Source organism: Lactuca sativa, chromosome 1, assembly GCF_002870075.4.
Source record: "Lactuca sativa cultivar Salinas chromosome 1, Lsat_Salinas_v11, whole genome shotgun sequence".
Lineage (NCBI taxonomy): Eukaryota > Viridiplantae > Streptophyta > Magnoliopsida > Asterales > Asteraceae > Lactuca > Lactuca sativa.
Window position 1 is genome coordinate 41,784,441 of NC_056623.2, and position 26,296 is coordinate 41,810,736.

Below are 26,296 nucleotides of genomic sequence, written 5' to 3' on the forward strand. Positions count from 1 at the left end.
TTTCCTCCATTCTTTAAATAACAATTACATAATTTATTTCTTTATAATGGCCATACATTTATTCACATTTTAATCTGAATTTATAGTCCTTGAAAGTATGCCCTATTTTCATAACCATCGATCAATCCAATACTTAGTTGAATTGATTTTAAAAGCCAAAGTTACAACATTAACCCTTTATTTTTACTTATTTATTTGTAATTCACCTTCTACTTCTATTTAGATTATTTCTAACCTGTACATATATTTCAGACATCCGAGTATTTTGATTTTTGAATGGGTAGGAGAGAAAGATACTTATGTGGTTTAACATGAGTTTATCCTCTTGTGGGCCTGATGAATAGGGGTTTTACAGCGAGCAGAAAACTCTAAAAATTGTCTCATGCAAAATAGCAAAACACGATAAAATGTGCATGAAAAATCAACATGTATTTATAGTATTCGTGTTTGATAGATTTGGTACCATTACACCAAAGTCTCCTCAATATATTCCGGTGTGTCATGCATAGATTTGGTACCATTACACCAAAGTCTCCTCAATATGTTATGACCCCAAAATCTCTAAGTGATATTCTTATACAAATTAGTTTTATTATCCAAAAAGTATTAACGACGTTATTTGTTAACCATTTGTCTTTTGTTTCAATATAAACTCTTGTTCGTAAGTGGCTATAATTGAATAAATTTTGGCATATATTATTTAATTTATTTACATAATAATTTCTGTTTATGACCTTTTAAGGCTCTTAATTAATTTCAATGTCACATAGACTTTTTCATAAATTATAAATTTTAAGTCAATTACATTTGGATTTATTCCCGTTTATGACATTTAAGACTCTTAATTAATTTCAATGTCACCTAAGACTTTTTCATAAACTTTAAGTCAATTACATATGGTTTAATGTTTGTTTATATTTTCCTTCCTTTTCGTAACTAACAACTACATATTTGCAATTAATTCATAAGAAATGTCCTCCTACTTTTCTTTCTAATTATCTTGATACCCATTTGAAATAATAAATAATAACAAGTGTCCTAAAATATCATTAGTTTTATCCAAATATGACACTTGTTATAATTTCATGTGGATAGGAATATAAGTAGGAAAAACATACAGAAGGATATTTAATTTCTCTTCCTTAAATAACAATTACCTAAACTAAATTAATTTAGAACAATTTACTTGTGATTCATTAAAATTTTGCGTTTGGTCCTTATATTTTTTTTGCACTCGGACAATCCTTATAGTATAGTTTTATTACATTTTTCGTCCCTAACCGACTTAAAATGACCAAAATACCCTTATTGATCATTTTATTTGTTTTCTTTATTATTAACATATTACATGAAATGTTTTAATATCTATGGGGCCCACCTAACACCACAAATTATTCCCACTGCGTACATACTCTATTGACACCATCCCTAACTTTTTCCACCGACCCCCTCACCAAACATGTCGCCTCCCTATTCCTTGCCGGAAACCACAATCGATAACCCTCTTCCTTATCGGAAAGTACCACCACTGTCTTTGTCCAATGGTACAAATGACTAACGATGACCATCATTTGTGCATTCTTCCCATTCTCGATCCCACTCCCACATGACAACCACCACCAGTCACATATAACCACCACCAGTCACATGACAACCACCACCAGCTACCACCACTACCATGAACCAGAACTTGTAACCCCACTTCTATCAAACATATCAACCACCACCATCTCCCCCTCTCCTAATTAGATAAATCCCAACCATATCACTGGTAAGTACGAAACCTGATGTAATTTCTCCCTCTCGTTCCTCTATTGGACCGTCGATGAGCACAAAACTCCCACGAGAACATAAAATCACCCAGATTACAATCGATTTTAGAAACCATCAATTACCACAACCCCCATCACCACCACTCCATCATCTTTCTGTTAGGGTGCAAAGTCACGTTTGGATGTATTTTATGCTTACTTTCTTGTTTTGTGTAATGGGTTATCTTTCCTATAAATAGGAAGTGAGTGACACTCAATTATGTAAGGAACATTTTATGAGAGCACTAGTTTTAGAGAGAGAAATAGCAAGACCCACTTGTAATCTTTCTATCAAAAACTAATGAGAGCTTAAACCCAAATTTATTTACTATCTTGTGTTCTTCATGTTCATGATTCTTACAATGATTCACTAGATCATTCATATTCTACATTTGTCATCATAATCAACACCACTACAATTGGTATCAAAGTGGGTGTTCTTAATTTGATCAAGAATTGATCCATGATGACATTTTTGATTTGGTGATTCTTCATTGTGTTTTGATCTTCGTGTTTAGAGAGTGTTTCGTGTTACAAAAATCGAATTTTTCCTTGATTTGATCCATAATTCGATTTTCTCTCTTTAGAATACTTGTTTGAGTCACTTTCTCTCTCTAAAAATTTTTCAAGTTTTTGTGATCATGATGTTTTTGGCTTATGATTCTTGGGTTGTGATCATTGAAGATATCAAATACAAAGTCAACGAAAATCAATTATATGAATTATTGTTGAGAGGTAGGTTGATATTATGGGGTACTATGGTTTCTTATGGAGATTTGAAGGATGATCATGGAAGAATGATTTTTCAACCACTTTCAAAGATTGAATGATTGGTTCAAATTTCCATGCTCATGGTATCTTGTAGTGAAAATCAAAAAGAAGGAGAAGAAAGAGATTTGTTTAATAAGAAATACATTTCTCTTATTGAAAACCCAAGTTATATACATGCTCTTAAGTATGTTAAAGTTCAAGACTATGGAGTTCAATCAACATGATGTTCTTGATGTTCTTGAAGTTTATGATAAGAAGATTCAAGTTGATTCTCATGAAGATGATTTTTTTTGCTCGATTGGAGTTCAAACCGATGATATTTGTGTTTTTGTGATTCGTTTGAAGGAATCATTCCTTATCGAACGCCATCAATCCAAGAAATTCACAAGTATCAAACTCCAAAAGAATTGATTCAAACTTGAAAAGTTGAAGTTGTCAAGAATGAAGTGGGTCTTGAAATAAAATCCTCAATATGCAAAAAGATGAGAAAGAAAATGAAGAAGAAGATCAAACGTAAGAACAAGCGGGTTTACTCACAAAAATCGTCAAATATTGTTGTGAATCTGAAATCCATGAAGCAAATTTGGGTTCCAAAGCAACAATTTCCAAGTGTTGCATTGAATTTCAAGTCAAAACCCAAAAGTGTTGATGGTTCTTATGAAGATGTTCTTAGATCGTTGAAGAACACGAAGAACGAGCTGTACAACACGCATCGTGGGTGATACAATTTTCAAATTGTAGATTTTCTCGTTTCAACAAAAGAACCAAGAGTTTCAAAATTTGTTTCGTTCGTCACAAATGAAACTTGGATCGTAAAAAGGTATCTTAAATTCTCAAATAGATTCCAAAACGTCCATGATTTCGATTCGTGTTTTACATTTTTCATTTTTGATCGATTTGTCTCATTAAATCAAATTCGTTTCTACCCCATTGATTGATCCAATTATTTTTGTTCAGATGAAGTCCAAACAAATCATGATTTGTTTGATCAAAAATTTTAAGCCCGTTCATTTTGATTCATTTACGAATCTTTTACTGTTCAAAAGAATTAAGCCCAATCTAAGTCCTAATCTGGTTACTGTTCATCATCTTGTCATATATCTATGTTCGTTCTAATCGTCAGCATCCAAATCGAGCCAAGCAAAATTAAGTCATTTTTATTTTCCTTATTCTTGATCGATTTCACCATCTGAATCAATTAGGAATCAAATTTGGAGATGCTTATCTGAAATCGATAGTCAATATTCATAGCTTGGTTCGTCTGTGACATTGAAATCGAAAGTTTAAGACTGCAATCGATTTCGAAATGGTGATAGGTGTTGAGTCCAAATCGAATGAATCAAATGGCTTTGGAATCGATTGCGACTGTTGATTCAACTCGTTCTCATTTGATTTCCATTGTCAAAGTTTGAAATCGAAAGTCAAACTATAAGTCAATGTTGATTTTGACTATGTTGGTCGTTGATTCGAATCGTGTACTGAGTCGATCGATGTTAGGATCTTGATTTAGATTTCGAATAGTGTTTAGTGAGGAACAAAAGTCATATTTTATTTGTGAACTATTGATTTTCGATTGGAAAGTTTTGGATTTTCGAAACTTCAATTGGCCTGAAAATAGGTATCGATACAAGGAGATCGAAGTGATATTGAGTTTAGAAATTAATATCTTGGAATAAAAAGAGAATGATAATCGGTTTGAAGGTCGATTTTGGATTTAATTTCGAATCAATGAATGCAGTTTCTCTAGTTGAATTGGGTTTAACGTCTTGAGATCAAGGGTCTAAATCGATGTCAAGGGTCGAATGAGAGAATTTGACTGGTGCGTGGTTGTAATGAGAATCGATGATCGAATGGGAAGGAGATGGTTCGCTTTTGGTTAATTGATTTTGGTGGATGTTCGTTTTCAATGGGTGTATGCTTTATGCTTCGCTTTTGATGATTTGCTTTTGATTTTGGGGTCTAGTTGTTTTGATGTCGATTTCAAAGTCGACGACTTGAGAATCAATAGTCGACATTGTGTGTTTAAAAGCGAAGTGTGACGTTTTGGGTTACTAAAAAACAATGGCTATGTTTAAGAATTCAATTTTGGAGTCACGAATTCAACAACCTAAAAACGAAGGCAGTGGATTCGAGCTTAGTTGTCGTGAACCATACACGCTTCGTTAACAAAGACTTTACATGAAAAGCGAAGGGTTGAGTAACAAAAAGCGAAGTCTGTGCTTTGTGAGTTCGACATGGGTGTTTAAATTTCGACTTTTCTTAATCAAAACATCCCATTCGTTACCTGTATAATGAAGTGAAGAAGAAAAGAATAGTTTCGATTTTGGTCCCTGAACTTCTGGCGATGTGGCAGTTATGGTCCACATTCGACATTGAAGTAAAAGTTTGTGAAGAATGAACAATATTTCTCATTTAGTCTCTGCAGTTTCGAAATATTGGTAGAAAATACCCAACTTCGAAAATGGACTAACAATTATGAGAAATTGAGAAATTTACAGTTTAGCCCCTGCAGTTAATGCGACTTAACACTTTATCTCCAGTTTCGCAATTGGGGAACTATTTCGCATATTAGGTTGTTTTGGGTGCAACGATCCGTATAGAATTCTGAAGTGACAGTTTATACCTGGATTTTGGAAATTATTGCAACTCTCACCCAAAAGTTGAAAATTTTCTCAAAATTGGAAATTTTTCATAACTTTTTCGTGATTGTTTTTCCATGCAAGTTTTTCGTGGTTTCGTTTTTGGCACGCATCAAGGGGGAGTTTTGTGAAGATTATTCATCGGGCGCTTCTCACCCTTAATGGGTTTTATAATCATTTTGTTATTATAAAAAGAGGGAGAATGAAGAGTGGGTATTCGAAGCTTCAGGTATTCATTTGTGGATTTGAAGACCGGTATCATTTCAAGGGGGAGTTGGTCTTTATCGCGCAAGCTCGTTGGATATTGAAGTCGGGACATCCAATCTTAACTTTGAGGGGGAGAATGTTAGGGTGCAAAGTCAAACTTGGATGTATTTTGTGCTTACCCTCTTGTATTGTGTAATGAGTTGTCTTTCCTATAAATAGGAAGTGAGTGACACTCATTTATGTAAGTAACATTTTGTGAGAGTATTAGTTTTAGAGAGAGAAATAGCAAGATCCACTTGTACTCTTTCTATCAAAAACTAATGAGAGCTTAAACCCAGATTTCTTTACTCTCTTGTGTTCTTCATTTTCATGATTCTTACAATGATTCACTAGATCTTTCATATTCCACATTTGCCATCATACTCAACACCACTACACTTTCTCAGCACATTCTGAAATCGAAGCTTTTCAGCAACCTCATTCATTTCCTTCACTAAACACTTGGAGCCATCGACCATATCTCATAATCAAAGGGGGAAGGTTTCACAATCTTGCCTCTTGAGATGTCCGATGGGAATAATTTTTGTGGGTTTCACATTTTGGTGAGTATGGATTATGATGTTGAGTACACGATCTCATCGGATCTGTGACGGTAGTGGGTGAATGAGAGAAAGTTGGAATAAAGATGTGGTGGATGGTCGTTGATGACATTTGTTGTAGCCGGTGGCGGTAGTCTACAGATGGCGATGAAGGGAGCAGGAATCGACGATTGCTTTTAGGGAGGAGATGAGTCACATACTAGAAACGAGCATAAAGTAGGAGAGAGGTAAAGGAAGGGTGTGGGGGTGGGGTGTAGGTGGGTGGGAGTGTGGTGGGGTTATTTAATTGGTAAAGAATAATAAGCAATTAAAAATAAATGCAAAAGAAAATATAAAGGGTATTATGGTCTTTTTATGTCTACGATGGACCAAATATGCAACAATATTACACAATAGTTTTTGTGGGTTTCACAGTTTGGTGAGTATGGATTATGATGTTGAGTTCACGATCTCGTCGGATCTGTGACGGTAGTGGGTAAATGAGAGAAAGTTGGAGTAAAGATGTGGTGGATGGTCGTTGATGAGACTTTTTGTCACCGGTAGCGGTAGTCTATAGATGGCGATGAAGGGAGCAGGAAACGGCAATTGCTTTTAGGGAGGAGATGAGTCACATACTAGAAACGAGCATAAAGTAGAAAAGGTAAAGGAGTGGTGTGGGGTGGGGTGTAGGTGGGTGGGAGTGTGGTGGGGTTATTTAATTGATAAAGAATAATAAACAATTAAAAATAAATGCAAAAGAAAATATAAAGGGTATTATGGTTTTTATGTCTGTAACACCTCGAAATTTCAGAAGTTTAATGAAGGGCAAAAGTGTAATTTCGAAGAAGGGACTCGACGAGTAGGTACGCTTACTCGCCGAGTCGGAGCGGGTTTGAGTCGCGAATTAAGTGATCAACTCGCCGAGTCGGAAGCTTGGACTCGACGAGTTGGTGCTGAAGAGAGAAAACCCTAATCTCGAGAGTTGTGCCCTATATAAAGCACTTTAGGTCCTCCCCCCAGCCCCATTATTGCCCTTGAGAGTCAGTAAACCCTAGAAATCGTGTGAGCTTCCATTATTAACGAGAATTGAGCTTTGGAGGAGGAATTTTGAGAAGGGGACTTGAAGACCAAGAGGCTAGCATCAAGGGATTGGTGTAGATCCAGAATCTACTTCAGCTTGGGCACATTTCGGAGGTAACAAGCTGTTACCTTGACTCTTTTGCATCTAGATCTATTTCTTGAATGATTTTTGGGTCCATTTTGGCATGTTAAGGAACTATTTCGGGTTAGAGGTCTAGATCTGAGGTTGCTACTTCAGATCTAGACTTGTATTGGTCCAGAACCTCATAAAGTATCAGCCCTTGGTTTGTTGGTGAAGCATCCTTGTCTTAAACCTTAGCCCTAGAGTGATTTGGGCCTATAGCTCTTTGCTTTCACGTAAAGTTTGCAACTTTACGTGAGAGGCATGCCCTAGAAGAGGGGATCTACAGTTTAGAGCCCTTACATGGCTCGAATAGCCTTTGAATGGATTGAGAACTGGAGAGACTCGGCGAGTCACATGGGTGTACTCGACGAGTTGTATGAACATGTGCATGGACTCAGCGAGTTGGAAGAACAACTCGGTGAGTCTGTTGAAGATTGCCTTGGACTCGGCGAGTCTGTTCTTGGACTCGGCGAGTCTGGTCTCAGAACCCTAACCTCTTCTGGTTAAATCCCCGAATCAGTGATTCGAAGGGTGACTTTGTGAGTTGAACAGGGTGGGACTCGGAGGTCATTGGACTCGACGAGTCGTGGGGTAACTCGGCGAGTTGATTCGGGTACTAAGAGTTTCAGAGTTTAAGGAATCGACGAGTCAACGAGTTGACTCGGTGAGTAGGGTCAGTCAGGAAGTTTTGACTTTGGCCTGGACTTTGACTTTGACCTCCAAGGGTTTTATGGTGATCGGTTATTTATGGAAATGGTCCATTGATGGCAATAGGTGTTGGAGTTTGGAGCAGTGCTTCAGGTGTGTGCTTCCGTGGTTCGGTTCTTCATTTCAGGTGAGTTATCCTCACTGTACTCAAGGGTCTAAGGCACGAAGGTCGGCCCTTTGAATTGTTGTTTAGATCTTGTTATGTTATGTGATGATATGCTTGCTAGTATCTTGGTAGATAGGATAATGATATGAGGATATGCCTTGTTAGCTTTGTATCTTAGAGAAATGGATAGTTAAGTGATGGCTAGTTCTATTGGATCAGCGCCCTGGTAGTTGGGTAGTGGTTATTTATAGACTTGTAGTTGGTCTTGCCTTATGTACGCTGGTAGGAGATTACCTGCGGGTGATGTATGTTGAGCAGTAGCAGAGGGTATTCCATCCCGGTAGGATGATAGGCCCTAGTATGTTGGTTCTATAGAGTATTATGTGGTTGCCTGTTATGTGTGCATGTTTGCTAGTGTGGGGAATTCCAACCCGATGGTTGTAGGCCAGGAGTATTCCCTCCCAGTAGGATGATTGGACTCATATTATGTTAGCATTCCAACCCGATGGTTGAGGGGCATGGGGTATTCCATCTTGTGAGATGATTGGACCCATAGTAGTTATTGTTGTACGTATAGGTGTATGGGCATTCCAACCCGATGGTTGTGGGCTGAGAGTATTCCATCCCGGTAGGATGATTGGGCTCGTATTATGTTGGCATTCCAACCCGATGGTTGAGGGACAGGGGTATTCCAACCGGAAGGTTGATTGGACCCGTAGTATGTTGTTCTTTGATGTATGTGTATGATTATGTGTGTATGGGTACTTTGGGGGAACTCACTAAGGTTTCGGGCTTACAGTTGTGGTTTATTGTTTCAGGTGCTTCAGGAGATCGTGGCAAGGCGAAGGCGTGATCGTACCGCTCCTCATCTTTTATGTTCTTATGATATGGTTCTAGGAAAGACTCTGATGCTTGAAATATTTTGAAAACAAGATGTATGGACTTAATGGTTTTGAATGAAATAAAATGTTTTAAATTGGTTGAAATTTTTTGGTCATTACAAGTTGGTATCAGAGCCTTGGTTTGAGTGAATTAGAGGAACATTCATGTGAATCCAGTCTCAAATCAAGGAGAGATTTAAAAAAAAATAGTTTTCAAAAGGTTTTCAAAATAAGTCAAAGGAGGACGCAGAGGGTACGATCAGCCGGAGCCAGTATGTTACCCCAAAATACCATACAAGTTATTGTTTATGTGATATGTTGGAACAGCATGCTAGTACTAGGCTAGGGATCTTCAAGAATTGCATGATAGAATTGTCTGATTACATGATGCCTGCTAGCTTAGGGTTCTCTTTATATGAAATTGACATCATTACTGTAGTTATCTAGTGTATGCATCACGGTTATACATAATTAAGATCTTATAGCCTGATAATGTTTGATTTAACCTTATGTTTTGTTCTTGTTTGATTGGGAGCTTAAGGTAGGATTGAATATTCGAAAATCTCTAGGGTCCAACGTTATGTATGGCTAGCATACACTAGTGTTGCAGGGTTGGTGGAAGTTTCGTGGTTGGGTGAGTTGTGGGACCGGTAGGTCGGTATGAGATATTCGGTATTCCCCTAGGGGTGAGGGTTGAGTGCTTGCTATGTATGTTTGTGTTTAGGGGGTTGTGGTGATACTTGAGACAAATATGGGTAGGTGTGGAAGGTAGTATGGGCCCGTACTACTTAAAGCAAAGGACCCATACGCGTGATCCTTTCAGTATGGCAATTGCGAGACGTCTCAGGGCAGGATCTAGTTCAAAATCAGGATCAGGAGAGGGTGATCAGGATGGATCAGTACCACCCGAGGTCATTGGTCAGATGAGCACGGATGAGTTGGATGCTAGGATTCGCGAGATCCTGCATGATGAGGTTGCTGCTATGTTCCAGGCTGAGTTGCCGGAGATGTTTGGGTCAATCAAGACCGTCATCGTTGAGTACTTTGATGAACGCTATGCAGCTCTTGCGGAAGCGGCTATAACAACGGCAAGGGGAGGAACCGGTCGAGGTTTTCAGTATCGGGACTTTGATAATACGAAACCCTTACTTTTGATGGAGTTCAGGATCCGATTGTTTCTATGAGATGGTTGTCAGACGTGGAGGGTTGTTTCTTCACGTGTTCATGCCCTGCAGATCAGAGGGTGAGGTGTGCTCTGAACCTTTTGAGGCTCGGGCGAAGGATTGGTGGAGGCTGACTACGGGATCGTATTCTGACGCGCAGAGAGCTAAGGTTACTTGGGATCAGTTTCGAGATATGTTCAGTACTCGTTATGTTCCGCGGGTGGAGCGAGAGAGATTGGCTCAGGAGTTCCTGGAGCTGAAGCAGGATTCAGAGTCGGTGACGGAGATCACCAGGATGTTCAATGAGAGGGCGATGTTTTGCCCGGAGTTTGTTTCGGAGCAGGCTCAGATGTGATAACAATTTTTTTAACATGTAAAATTATGTTATAAATAGTATTTTTAAGCCAAAAACAACAACTTGTTTTAGCCCAATAAAAAAATATCCCAAAAGTCAATCGGGGGTAGGAAAATGGGGGTAGGGATGGGGGATAATCCATGAATTCAAGGGTAGGGGCGGGGGTAAGGAGGTTGAAAATTTTGGGGGCAGGGGCGGGGACGGGGGAATGAGAAAATTTTGGGGATAGGAGCGGGGGATACAGTCCCCGTCCCGTTTGCCCCCGTTGACAAGTATGATCAGTGTTGCAGAAATCGCCCTTAGCGGCCGATTAATCGTTTGGCGGCCTCGAATCGAATACAATTTGGGTTCTTGACGGAAATTGGTCAAAATCGGTCAAACTCGGCCTTGGCGGTCCTCGCCAGTCATAGGCGAGAAATATTTAAAAAATTCAAAAAAAAAATTCAAATATTACACCAAGATTTTAAAATTTTAAATTTTTAAGCTTTAAAATGTTAAAATATTATACTAAAATTTTTAAAATTTCAAAATTTTAAAATTTAAATTTTCAAAATACTTAATTTTTTAGGAAAGATTCATTTTTTAAATAATTTTATTAATAATTTAGGGTCCCCGATTAATCGCCGCCGAGTCTGATTAATCGCTTATCGTCAGTCGACCGCCGAGCGATTTTTACAACCATGAGTATGATCTTGTTGGGTTTTATTTAAAACTAGTTTCAAAAACTACAAATAATGGCAAATGGAAGACTTGAGTTTTATAAATAACATAAAAATTTTATCACCCACCAAGGATCATCTTGCAAATAGTAGAAATATTTAAAGCACAACCATAGAAGGAATAAGCAACACAACCTTTGATGAACTTTGGGTCCTCTTGGGAGGCTTGGAAGTTTATGGAGAGATGTTGATGATAGGTTTTAGCCATAAGAACTTTCCTATGTGCGCATGCAAAACCCTAATGCTTGGATCTAGGCTTTCTAATAAACATGCTTTGAATCCAAGACTTCTAATTACTAATTAGGTTAAATAACAACATTGAAACAGATCTAGAATCATACCTTTGAGTTCCTTGTTGATCTTGAGGTCTTGGAGCTTCTAGAGTCACAAATGTCACTCCTCTAATGGCTTACAAACACCAAAGCAAGGAGGATGATTTGGGAGAGAGGAGAGGGGAGGAATTTCGACCAGAGTTCTCTTACTTAATCAGAGGTGTCGAATTCCCTATGCCATGGGGTCTATTTATACTTGTAGACTCCTTAAGGGTTACAACCTAAACCCTAATTGGATAATCTTCTCTTAAGGCTATCCAAATCCATTCCTAGATAAGCATATGGACGATTTTAGCTTTCCTAAAGCTCTTAGAATCCGTCCAAACCATATCCTAATGGATTTACAGTCTAAAGCTTAACTATCAAACAATTGACAGTTTATACCCCTTTATTTAATTAATCTCTTTAAGTCACCAAATTAATTCTAATTAATTCTATGACTTATATTAATCAAATAACAAATATATTATTCATTATATTATTCCCATAATATATTAATAATATTTATTCTCTCTTAATAAATCATCCTATCAAGTTGCTACGGTGAAGGCAACCCAAAAGGACCATGCACAACCGGATATAGTTACAGCCTTAGACACTATTCCAACAGTCTCCCACTTGGATAAGTCTAGTAACTATACAAGTACAATTTGGTTTGCAATCGTAGCTCTCAAAGACGCTGTCAACTCTGATCTAATCAATCTTGTCCTTTAGATAAGGGAACGTACAGTCCTCTGTTAGATATCATGCTGACAATCCTATGGAATGGTTAGTCAAGCATTTAGGTTTCTCGATCTATGATTTATTTGACATAGAACTTAATCGAACACATCAATTCAGTTCTGACCGGGCCCGGCACATAAGTCAGATCAAATCATCGAGCGGCCGAGATATCGCTTTTACCTTCTTAGATAAAAGTTACAGATAAACTTCGACTTATATGCATTTACTTATTCATTTACCAACTATACACAACAATACGTTTTATAACATCAAGTTACTGATGCGTTTTCGTATTATCAATGTACAATCAATTAACAAATAATAAACCATATATCTAGGTTTTAAGACTATATGATATTATCGTCTTGCGATCACCTTTTATATCTTATTCCATAAGGTGATTCCATCAAGCGCGGGTTTATTCCAATGCTCAAAACTAGTTCATAAGCACTCATGAACGTTGCAGCAATCCTTTGCTATGTCTAACACCATTTAGACATTCTACACACCAATTCATGACAATCTTCTTTCATATCTACTTCCAATATATGAACGATTGTGGACCATTTGAACAATTCTATTATTCCTAATAATTTCAATTATTCTGGAAGTCAAAACATGCAAAGTGAAACAATAGCTAACCAATTAACATAAGATAGTAACATTACTCATAAATAAAACTCCTTTATTTAATCATCAAATGTCAATTACATTTATCTATTACACGTTTCTAATACTATCTAATCTATGCTAATATCATCCTTCAGCCCAATACTCCTAGCATGCTGCAAGTGCTTAACCCTACTCAGTCCCTTCGTAAGCGGATCTGCTGGGTTATCTTCTGATGATATCCTCTTAACTACGAGTTGTCCTTCTTCTACATGATGTCTAATGAAGTGATACTTTATGTCGATATGTCTTGATCTACCATGATCCCTCGGTTCCTTGGTTAAGGCAACCACACCTTCGTTATCACAGAAAATCTCCATTGGCTCCTTTATGGCAGGTACGACTCCAAGATCACCGATGAAGTTCTTTAGCCATATTGCCTCCTTCGACGCTTCGCTCGCTGCAATGTACTCTGATTCGCACGTTGAATCAGCTACGGTTTCCTGCTTGGAACTTTTCCATGTCACTGCTCCTCCATTTAGGGTAAAGACCCAGCCCGACTGTGAACGGTAGTTGTCCCTGTCGGTTTGAAAACTGGCGTCACTATACCCTCGCACCTTCAAGTCATCACTTCCTCCGAGGACTAAGAACCATTCCTTCGTCCTCCGAAGGTACTTAAGGATATTCTTCACCGCTATCCAATGGGCTTTGCCAGGATTCCCTTGATATCTGCTAACCATGCTCAAAGCGAAGGCTACATCCGGGCGAGTACAAGTCATAGTGTACATGATTGAGCCAACTGCGGAAGCGTATGGTACTTGGCTCATTTCTGCTATCTCAGCTTCGGTACTCGGACTTTGAGTCTTACTCAATTTGGCATTACTTTGTATCGGTAGTTCTCCCTTCTTTGAGTTTTCCATACTAAAACGTTTTAGTACCTTCTCTAAGTAAGTATTCTGACTAAGTCCAATTAGTCTCTTACTTCTTTCTCTTATTATCCTTATTCCCAAAATGTAAGAAGCCTCTCCGAGGTCCTTCATAGCGAAACACTTCCCGAGCCAGGGCTTTACCTCCTGCAGAGTCGGAATGTCGTTTCCTATGAGTAATATGTCATCGACATATAGAACGAGGAAGCTTACTATACTCCCACTGGCTTTGACATATACACAAGATTCATCTTCGCTTCGTACAAATCCAAACTCTTTGACTTTCTCATCGAAACAAAGATTCCATCTGCGAGATGCTTGCTTAAGTCCATAAATGGACTTCTCAAGCTTAAACACTCTATCCGGATGCTTCGGATCCACAAACCCCTCTGGCTGAGCCATGTAAACATCCTCAGCCAACTTTCCGTTAAGGAAAGCGGTCTTGACATCCATTTGCCAAATCTCATAATCATGAAATGCGGCAATTGCTAACATCACTCTAATAGATTTAATCTTCGCAACTGGTGAGAAGGTCTCATCATAGTCAACTCCGGGAGTTTGAGTAAAGCCCTTCGCGACCAATCGCGCTTTATATGTGTGTACGTTCCCATCCACGTCGGTCTTCTTCTTGAAGATCCATTTGCACCCAACGATCTTACGTCCGGGCACGTAATCAACCAAATTCCAAACTTGGTTATCATACATGGATTGGATCTCGCTATCCATTGCCTCTTTCCACTTTAAAGACTCCGGGCCTGCCATGGCTTCCTTGTAGCTATTAGGTTCATCAAGATTTACTAGTGTACCATCACTAATATACGTGTCCCCTTCGGTAGTAATATGAAAGCCATAAAACTGGGGATGAACTCTAACTCTATCGGAACGTCTAAGAGGTAAGGATTCGTCAATTGGTTCAACCGGAGTTTCCTCCTCGGGTTGAGTGCCAGCGGTAGAGGTTCCTTCATCCATCGACTCTTGAATCTCTTCAAGTTCGATTTGCCTCCCACTGTCTCCTTGGCTTATGAGTTCTCGCTCTCGGAAAACTCCTCTCCTCGCAACGAAGACAACATTGTCCTTCGGTCTATAGAAGTGATATCCAAAGGATGTCTGCGGGTAGCCGATGAAAATACATCGCTCACTTCGAGGTTCAAGCTTGTCGTGAGTATCTCGTCTTACGAAAGCCTCGCAACCCCAAACCTTGATATGTGTCAACGAGGGAGCTTTCCATGTCCACATCGCGTGAGGTGTTTTGGCAACCTTCTTAGTAGGGACTCGGTTAAGGATATGGGCGGCAGTCTCTAAGGCATACCCCCAAAAAGAGATTGGTAGTGAAGCACGACTCATCATAGAGCGAACCATATCCAATAAGGTTCGATTACGCCTTTCTGCCACACCATTCAACTGCGGTGTCCTAGGAGGCGTCAATTGCGAAACTATTCCACACTCCTTGAGATAATCGTGGAATTCAAGACTTAGGTACTCTCCTCCTCGATTGGATCGAAGCATCTTGATTTTCCTGCCCAATTGATTCTCCACTTCATTCTTGAACTCTTTGAACTTTTCAAAGGTGTCTGACTTTTGCTTGATTAAGTAGATATACCCATATCTACTATAAAATCATCGGTAAAAGTCACATAGAAGAGGTTCCCATCCTTCGTGGTTGATCTAAACGGTCCACATACATCGGTATGTATTAGGTCCAATAGACCATCGCCCCTTTCACAAGTACTCGTGAAGGGCGACTTAGTCATTTTTCCAAGCAAACAAGACTCGCATGTGTCATCTTCCCTAAGGTCGAATGACTCCAACACTCCATCCTTTTGGAGTTGGGCTATGCGTTTCTTGTTGACATGTCCAAGACGACAATGCCACAAGGATGCTTTATCCATACTAGTGGAAGAATCAATATTCAAAACATCATTTCCAAAGTCATCAACAATCATAACAGTTTCATATATTCCATTACATGGTATAGCTTCAAAGTAAAAGACACCATTTAGATAAGCCAAAATAGAACCATTCTCATTATTAAAAGAAAATCTAAATCCTTGTCTAAATAAACCATGAAATGAAATGATGTTTCTTGCCATTTCTGGCGAATAGCAACAATTGTTCAAATCTAAAACTAAACTATTCCTAAGCACTAAGGAATACACTCCAATCTTGGTTACAGGCGACGATCTTCTGTTCCCCATGATTAGATTGATCCTTCCTTGCTCCACATCCCTACTTCTTCTTAGTCCCTGCACATTAGAACAAATGTGATAACCACAACCGGTATCAAGAACCCAAGAAATAGCATGATTAGAATCGTTAGATTTGATTGTATATATACCTGCGAAAGATGGCTTGATCTTTCCTTCTTTGATTGCTTGCAGGTAATCCGGGCAGCTTCTCTTCCAATGTCCTATCTTGTGGCAGTGGTGGCACTCTGCCTCCTTCGGGTTAGAGCAGGGCTTGGCGGGATCAACTTTGGTCCCACTAGAAGAGGCACCATCTCGGGCTTTCACCTTGCGATAGTTCTTCGATGAAGCTTTCCTCTTCTTTCCCTTCCCTTGTCCAATAGCCAAGACAGGAGCAGCGGGCGGATTGGGAGTAGGTGCAACAGACTTGTCTTTAAAGTTGCTCTCAACAACCCTCAAGAGACCTTGGAGCTTGCTTAGGGTGACCTTTTCTTTGTTCATGTGGTAGGTCATCCTAAATTGATTGTACATCGGAGGCAAAGAGTGAAGCACCATGTCGATCGCCAAATCCTCACCGAAGTCAACATTTAACTTGTGAAGGCGGTCGACATACCTTTGCATCTTTTGCAAGTGCACGGTAAGAGATTCTCCATGACCCATCTTCGCGGGAAATCATGTTAGTGAAAATCTCGTACCTCTCTTGTCTCGCGTTTTGGTGGTACCTTTCCAATAAGTCTTGGTGCATCTCGTACGGGTACATGTCCTCGTAGGACTTTTGGAATTCGGAGTTCATGGTGGCGATCATGATGCAATGTACCTTCGTTGCATCTCGCTCATGAGTTTCAAAGGCGGTGATTTCGGCTGGAGTAGCGATTTCGGTGTTGATTTTTTCGAGCTTCTCATCAAGGACATACTCTTTGTCCTCATAGCGAGCAATGGTGCGAATGTATCTTATCCATTCGCTAAAGTTTGTTCCATCGAAGGTGACCTTTTGGCAAAGGCTCATCAATGTGAAAGAACTAGCAGCAGCGTTGTTTGCGTTCGACATCTACAATTAGAAAAGGACAAAGATAGATTAGAATAAGAATCCCTAATTATCACCCAATAAGAAAATTAGGGCTAGGATCCAACAATAACATTTACATACTAGAAAAGGGATGCCGTAATCTAACATGCAAATAAATTGAAGGTAAGTGAATGACGATTCACTAATTCTCCATTACGAAACTTAAACTATTAGTCCTAAGTGTTTTTGAGAATTCCTAGGTTCGGACGAGATTCATTGAAACTATTCAATGGCATGTTTAAATCTCGATATGCCCCTCTTGTTTGTGACTGGGATGCCGAGGATCACAAAGCGGGTGTGAATTACCATGCAAATTCACATGGCGCCTTCATTGTAACAATCACCTATTCGACGTGCCGGTAAACCACACACGCTCCATCGAACTATGATAAACAACGAATCACCCTTTGCCACCTTCGCTTAGAACCAATTAGTGTGCCGGTAAACCACACACGCTCCACTAACATCTTAGCAAGGTGCAAAGTGTAATTTCATGGGATTGCATCAATTCACTTTTCCTAAAGTAACTAGGATTGGGAAATTTTAAAATATGTGTAGTTACTTTATATTTCTTATTATACTTTTAATGAGAGGATGAGGTTGCCCTATCCTACCCGTTCGGCTAACGACCCTCCACCAATCAAGCAAGCGGTAGGTGTGAGTGTACACCCATTAAGCGTCATTTTATAGGCCGCAACCTTATACCCACCTTATAGATCGGCTTCGTGAATGAGGCCTACTAACGGTAAGACTAGCATTTAGTTATACATATATATATATTATTCTAGTAATATCATATTAGTATAGGGTTGTATTTTAAAACTTTTAAAATCTAGGGCTTGAAATTTAAGTTGTCTAAATTAAAGCTTTTAATCACAAAAGTAAATTTCAAAACATGAGGGTAGGTTTTAAACATTTAAAACATGGAGGATCAAATAACAAATAATTCCAATTAACAATTAATATCCTAATTATCTATATTTGATTTTTTCAAGATTTCTTTTTAAGATAATTACCAAAATAATCAAAATAATCAATTAATTATCATATAAGGAAATTAAATATTTAATTAGTTGATAATTACCTTTAACTAGATCAAGATAATAGTTATATTTATCAGAAAAACGAATTAATATTGATCTAATTAGTTTATGGTAAGTTAAGATAAGATAAACACAAAGAAATCCCGAATCTGGCCATTCCTGACGCCTGGACTCGCCGAGTGCACAAAGGGACTCGCCGAGTCAGGCCTACTCGCCGAGTCCACTTTGAGACTCGCCGAGTCCATGACTCAGAAACCAAAAATCGAATTTTGCAGGTTTGTTTAAGTTAATCAAGCAACAATTTACAGAAAACCAAGCTATGCTCTGATACCACTGATGGGTTTTAGCCATAAGAACTTTCCTATGTGCGCATGCAAAACCCTAATGCTTGGATCTAGGCTTTCTAATAAACATGCTTTGAATCCAAGACTTCTAATTACTAATTAGGTTAAATAACAACATTGAAACAGATCTAGAATCATACCTTTGAGTTCCTTGTTGATCTTGAGGTCTTGGAGCTTCTAGAGTCACAAATGTCACTCCTCTAATGGCTTACAAACACCAAAGCAAGGAGGATGATTTGGGAGAGAGGAGAGGGGAGGAATTTCGACCAGAGTTCTCTTACTTAATCAGAGGTGTCGAATTCCCTATGCCATGGGGTCTATTTATACTTGTAGACTCCTTAAGGGTTACAACCTAAACCCTAATTGGATAATCTTCTCTTAAGGCTATCCAAATCCATTCCTAGATAAGCATATGGACGATTTTAGCTTTCCTAAAGCTCTTAGAATCCGTCCAAACCATATCCTAATGGATTTACAGTCTAAAGCTTAACTATCAAACAATTGACAGTTTATACCCCTTTATTTAATTAATCTCTTTAAGTCACCAAATTAATTCTAATTAATTCTATGACTTATATTAATCAAATAACAAATATATTATTCATTATATTATTCCCATAATATATTAATAATATTTATTCTCTCTTAATAAATCATCCTATCAAGTAGCTATGGTGAAGGCAACCCAAAAGGACCATGCACAACCGGATATAGTTACAGCCTTAGACACTATTCCAACAGTTGAACCTTTAAGACACCAACAAAATGTCAACTTGACTTCAAGATGCTAGTCTTTTTGGTTAACTCTTAAGTTTGGAAGAAAATACCCAAGTATTACTTCCAAGAGAGCAAAAACAAGTAGTATTCAAACATATTTGAAAATACAATATGGAGAGAGCATGGAGATGGAAGAGCTACGGTTTTGGCACTCAAAAATGACCATAATGAAAGCCTTTTTCATGTTTAGTTAAAGTGGAAACTGTAAGTCCCGAATTCTTCTACGAATCAATCGGAATCACTTTGATGGTGTAGAATCCCAATCAAAGTGTATAATGCAAGACAAAGATTAATAAGAACACAAATAGTTAATCTTCAATGCACACTATTAGATTGAATAGTCGGGTACATAAGATGTTGATTACACACTCTTCTCTCTTGTTTTGTCTCCAAAACGTGTTCTTAGCAATATGGCAACCCCTAGAACGTCCCACACTCTAATCTCACTCATTTCCAAACGTAAATAGCAATATATATACCTAGGCCTAATAACCAAGCCCAAGCCCAAAACCTAAACAAAACAATATAAGGCCTAACCAAAATCACATGTGATTTTGGTCCAAACAACACCAAAACATGGTGTTTTCGGTCCTAGACCGAGAACTCTAATAACTTATGAAAAGCAAAGTATAAACCACAATTTATGACCTAACAATCCGCCCTTGGTTTATAGCTTTCTTTTCACATAAAATAAACCATAATTTAGTCCTAACAATCTCCCCATGGTTTATTGCTTTCTTTTCTTATGACCTAACAAACTCCCCCTTGGTTTGTAGGTTTCTTTTCTCTTCAACCTTCGCTTTGTTCTTGGCTTCAACTTTTATCTTTAATGTCTTCACAACTTCAGGATGAACATATGAATCTTCATGAAAAACTTCATCTTTAGTAGTTGGACTTCCTTCTAAGAATTTGACTTTGAAAGCACATTAGGCTGTGAGGCGCCTTATAAAGATTCTTGAAAATCAACACTTGTAGCTTTGAGAAACTTCAGAGATAATTACAGAGAGACCGACTCTTATGGATCACTTCAGCAGGTACATAGATAGCAGAAAATTGATTGAGGAGGCTTCAATGCAATCTATCACATAACTTCAAGTAGAGCTTCACCTTGCTTCTAGGATTGAAAGATTTAGTGTTGAAAGATAATCTTCACATCTTGTTCCTTCGTATAAACTCTCTTTAACGATCACCGATGCGTCTTGAATAGCAACCATTGACTAAAAAGTCCTTGTGGATCACATAAAGAATCATAAAGACCCTTCTCACCACGATTGTTCAAGGATGAATCCTAGGCTCAGGAAGAGACTTCTCGCAGTATCTGTGTTAACTCGGAGGAATGCACTACCATTTGTTGAGTATTGGAGAACTATTCATGGCTAGTTTTGATGTTAGCCCCTATATATCCTTGATCATAGATCTCAATACAATTATCAAGTTAACGAGTTAACTTGACCCTTGGCGAGACGTTCAGCGATACCTGTTTCCCTGTTGGGTGAATCGCCTTGGTGTCGTGACAGTTCTTAGGTAACGAAAGCTGACAAGACCAACCTGACAATTTGTACCATTTCAGACTTTCAATTCCTTAGATACGACAGTTCTTAAAAAGAAACTGCATGGCTGGCATTTTGTACAATGTCACACCAGGTATGAGCCATTATCCGTCAATTCATGGGTGAAATCTAGAACATATAAAATGTTCACCGTCAATTCAGAAATAAATGGTTTGGGATTTTGGGTTTCACTTAGAGTCATGGTGACAACAACATCTAAGATCATAAACACATACTTTTTGGCAACCGTCAGCCGACTTGTTTTATACTCGAACCTCAAAGGGTACCGGTACGTGGAAATGATTTGATAGAGAAAATTTTAGATATGGTTGAAGAATGGTTGGGTGAAAATGACCTTTGATCATTAACATAAGATGTGAAAATGACCTTTGATCATTAACATAAGATGTGAAGACTCATATTAGGACTGGTATATGTCTCAATATGGAAGAGTCTATCACTCGCATTTGAATTTTCCGTCAATTGCTTGGGAAAGTAGTGTGAAGTGAAATGACCCTCAATTCCTTTCCCATTTTCAGGTTTCTTCTCCTTGCTCAAAATATTTTGATACAATCTCCTTGAGTCTCATCTTCTCCTAAATTCACTTTTCAAGACAAATAAAATTTTGAGATAAACGTAAAAAAATAAAAGTAAACTTAGCACACTAAGAAAATAAAAATAAAAGTAAAATAGGCTCAAAATAAAAATAAAATAAAATAATTTTTGATTTTTCTGAAAAAGAAATAAAAACAGAAATAAACATATTGTTGTAATTTTTTTTTTATGATTTTTGTTTTTTGATTTTTTTAATTCTCCCCTTAAATTTGTGCATATAAGAAAATATGAACAAATTTAACAAACAACATAAATAGAATACAAAATCTACAAACAAAAACTTTGGGGATCAAAATTGTCAAGCAATTTAACTTGCCCTTTATCACTAAGTCTCATATCACTTCCCAAAAGTACTTACAGGAGAGAAGACACATTTTTTTATTTTCTATTTTAAATTTTTAATTTTTTTTAATTTCTCACCCTTAAATTTGTGCATAAGGGAGAAAGGAAACAAAAGCGCAAATATAAACAAACAAAAATAAAAATTTTCTTTAAAACGAATCATTTGAATAAAACTCAGGAGTATCGAAAGAATTCAAACCGTAAGTCAGCAATTGAAGACACATCTAGATGACTTGATAACAAGCAAATGCAGCAACAAATTCAGCCTTAGATGTGTTTCAATTCTGGAACGAAATAAGCATATTTAGAATGCAACACGCCATTAAAATCGATCCCCAGTTGTGATCCTCTTTTTTCTTCCTTCCCTACAAAGGACACATACCCTCAATTAAAATTCTGAATGTTATACAGTTGGGATATGCCTCCTATCATGTGCTTGGAACAGCCACTATCAACAAACTGAAATATGATGATATTCCTCCATGACTGCTCTAGCATAGAGTACGGGATTAGTTGGTCTTTCGAACCTTGTCCATTTTGAAGCTGTGTTGACCTTTCTCATCTACGCAAGGTACTCTCTCCCATGACATATCCTGTTTGCCAGACACGGAACATGAAGAAGAATTAGAATCATTAGATGATTTGGGAGTGTGAACCTTTGGTACCCATCTATAGTTGGGTTTAAACAATTTCTTGTTTGAGCGGATGGATGTCTCGACACTTGATTTTGAACTTGAAGCCGATCTTCAAGATGACTTTGATCTAACTGATCTTGATTTCACTGGAGCATCTCTTGGATTGGACTTCTTGGCCGACATTCCCTTCTTGTTGTTAGGAGTTTGATTTTTGGCCTTGTTTGCGTTCCAGTCACCATTGCACGATTATGACCTCGAATGGTTCCTTTTGGAGGATCTCCCTCTTGGCACGTTCTACCAGCCTTGTTTGTAGTAAGGAACATATGCATGATGTGGGCAATTTCTGGCAATGTGACCTGGAGTCCCATAGTTAAAGCAAGTCTGTCGTTTCATGTAAATCAGATTGTGACTTGGTCCTTGTCCAACAAAAGTTTGTTTTGAAGAACTTTCACAATCACAAGTACAAGAACATTTGTTAGGCTACTTGACAGACTTTTGTGGTTTGGATTTTTCAATAGTGGGAGTGTCATCATCACAAACTTTTGAGATACTTCTGGCAGACTCAGAAATGATTAATTTCTGCTTACTCCCATCTTGCATTGCTACGTTCTCTATCTCTGAAGTAGAATCATTAGAGTTGCTCACCTCACCACAAGTTTTTGAATCATTTTTAGCGGAACAAGAGTTATTTGTATTCTCCTCATGCCCATCTTGCATTGTGATCTGCTCACACATGAGGTAGTAACATTAGTATCATTCACCTCAATATTCTCAGTTGGACCAGATTGTTCAGTCTTAACTGAAGCTGGTACAGAAGTTTGGTCATACTGAGCAGGTATCTCTACCTCATTGGTTTCAAGGGGTGGGGTATAGTTGTCATTGAAGGGAGGTGGAACACTGTGATACCCTAGACCCTTATTCTAATTATCCTTAAATTTTAATTGTTTTTCAATCATTGTCTCAACTTTCTTACTTGACACATCAAACTTTTTAAAATTAAATTATGCATTTTCAAACTTATTTTTCAATGTGTCAAGCTCGGCAGTTAGATTGGCAATTGCTACTTGAGCATAAATATATTGTTCACATTTAGCACTATATTCTTCCTTTATTCTTTTTAAATCTTTTGTTTGGGCTTCAAATTGTTGTTTTAAGGGTTTTGCGGCCTTTCTGAGAGTGTATCATTCATATTTAAGGTCATCAATTTCCCTAATTAATAAATCATATTGATCACGATAAAGTTTAATTGTGTCACTTCATGCTTGAGAAGAGGAAGTTTCATTGACCTCTTTTGTGATTGATGAACTCATTATTCACCAAAAAGAATAATTTACCAAAAATAGTAACAGTTTTAAGTTCCCTTTGATTTAAAAACTTGAAAGTCAAGCTTGAAATTCAAACTTGAAAGGTCATAATTTAAAAGTCAAACTTAAAAGTCAACCTTGAAAAGTCAACGTTTTATAGTCAAATTGGAAAAGTCAACCTTGAAAGTCGATCTTGAAAAGCCAAACTTGAAAGTCAAATCTGAAAAGTCAAACTTAAAAATCAAATCTAAAGGTCAAACTTGAAAGTTAAACGAGAAAGTCAAAGTTTAAACTTAAAGTCAAATGTCAACTTTGAAAGTCAAAGGTGAGAGTCAAAGTTCTTTGTCCAAAAAGAATAGCCTTTATCGAAGACACAAATTTGTAAACCGAAAAGGAAAAATTTTAGACTAAAACCAAGAATATTTGACTTAAAAACGAGAGCATTTGACCAAAAACATGACTTTTTGATCAAATATGAGGCCTAAGGACCAAAAACGAAATTATTGGATAAAAAATACGGCAATTTGACCAAAAATAAGTCAAAATATGGAAATTTCGAAATCACAGCCGAAATTGCGAAGCTGGATATCCGAATCCGAAAATAGGGGTGAAATCCGAACCGAGAAGTTTAGGATTCGAACCGAAGAGGGTCAGACCGAATACATGTGATCGAGAACGAGGCCGAAGACGCGAGACCAAGAACGGGAACTTCGGACCGAGAACCTTGCTTGTACATTGAGAACCTGTGAAGCCGCGTCCGAAATTTCGCTGCTGAGTCCGAAAACGTTGCTGGCCGCCTAGGGTTTGACCAGATCCGAAGCTGGCCGCCGAAATCTCGCAAATTTTAGCCCTAAAATCACCCAAAACTTGCCAAAAACACAAGATTTTCAATTTTTAATGCCAAGATCGATCAAAACTCACAAAATATGAAGAACACGAAGAACAATGGCCAAAATTTTGTCAAAAATAAATTAAAAACACCAAGAAACTCGAAGAAAAATCGTTTGCAATGACCCGATTAATACCGATCCAAGCTCTAATACCACTTGTAAGTCCCGAATTCTCCTACGAATCAATCGAAATCACTTTGATGGTGCGAAATCCTAATCAAAGTGTATAATGAAAGACAAAGATTAATAAGAACACAAATAGTTAATCTTCAATGCACACTATTAGATTGAATAGTCGGGTACATAAGATGTTGATTACACACTCTTCTCTCTTGGTTTCTCTCCAAAACGTGTTCTTAGCAATATGGCAGCCCCTAGAACGTCCCACACTCTAATCTCACTCATTTCCAAGCCTAAATAACACTATATATACCTAGGCCTAATAACCAAGCCCAAGCCCAAAACCTAAATAAAACAATATAAGGCCTAACCAAAATCACATGTGATTTTGGTCCAAAAAACACCAAAACATGGTGTTTTCGGTCCTAGACCGAGAACTCTAATAACTTATGAAAAACAAAGTATAAACCACAATTTATGACCTAGAAGAAACCTTAACTAAAGGTCCATAACCATTAATCCCTTATAACACAACACAAGGATGTCCCTCATGCAAGCCATGCTTGTTTCTTTTAATTAAATAATTCGAAAGTCTGTACTCTTCCAACAAAAGAGAACCTAAAGTTTTGTTTATAAAAGAAGTAGACATTTTTATAAATCTCGTAACTAGTTTATAAGATTTAGACTTTAACCTTTTGGTAAAAGACAAAAGGATTCATCCACTCCAAAATGTTGTACATGACTAATTAATTCGAATCCACTTTGTGCGCTGTCTGAGGAAACTTCGTGATAAAATCCATAGTAATCTCTTCCCATTTCAAAATAGGAATGCCCAACGGTTGCATCTTGTCGAGAGGTCGCTGATGTTCGGCCTTGACTTTCCTGCAAGTCAAGCACCTCTCCACATACCATGCCACATCCCGCTACATATATGGTCGCCAATAATCGGGACGAAGATCTCTATACATCTTTGTTGCTTCGGGATGAATAGAGAATCTCGACTTATGCGCCTCCTCCATCAAAACCTGTCGCGCACCACCCCAGTACGGACCCCACACCTATAACGCCCGTAGATCCGGACTAGTCAATTTAGAGACAATAAGCGTCAAAAATGAATTTTTGATAGAAGAGTGTTTAGAAAAAATAATCTTAACTAAATTTAGTATATGTTACAAGGATTTTGTACATATAAAGAACGCCGAAATTTGAGTTATAACAAAGAAGTTATGACCTATCGAAGTTTCGCGACAGAACCGGCACGACACAACGCGATGTAAATAGTGAATTTACGATAGAGTGATAATTAGCCTTAGTGATCTAAATGAAAGTCGTATATTACGTTAAACTGAGAGCGTCCATAAAAAGAACACCCAAATCTGACTTCGTATGAGGAAGTTATGATTTTTCGAAGTTTCGACTTAGTGGTATGCAGCCCAAATCTCGAAATTGAGATTGAGTGATTTTTAGCCAAAACAATCTAAATGAGAATCGAAGATCTCGTTAATAGTTGTGCATCAGAAAAAAGACAGACAAAAGCGGACGTCGGATGAAGAAGTAATGGATTTTTAACGGACTTTTCTAGTCCCGGTCGGTTAAAAATAATATAATAAAAATAAACTCAAAATTAGCCAATGGAGTCTAAATGATAGTTGTAAAGCATAATCTCACCTACGTGTGGATCACTGTGATACTGAG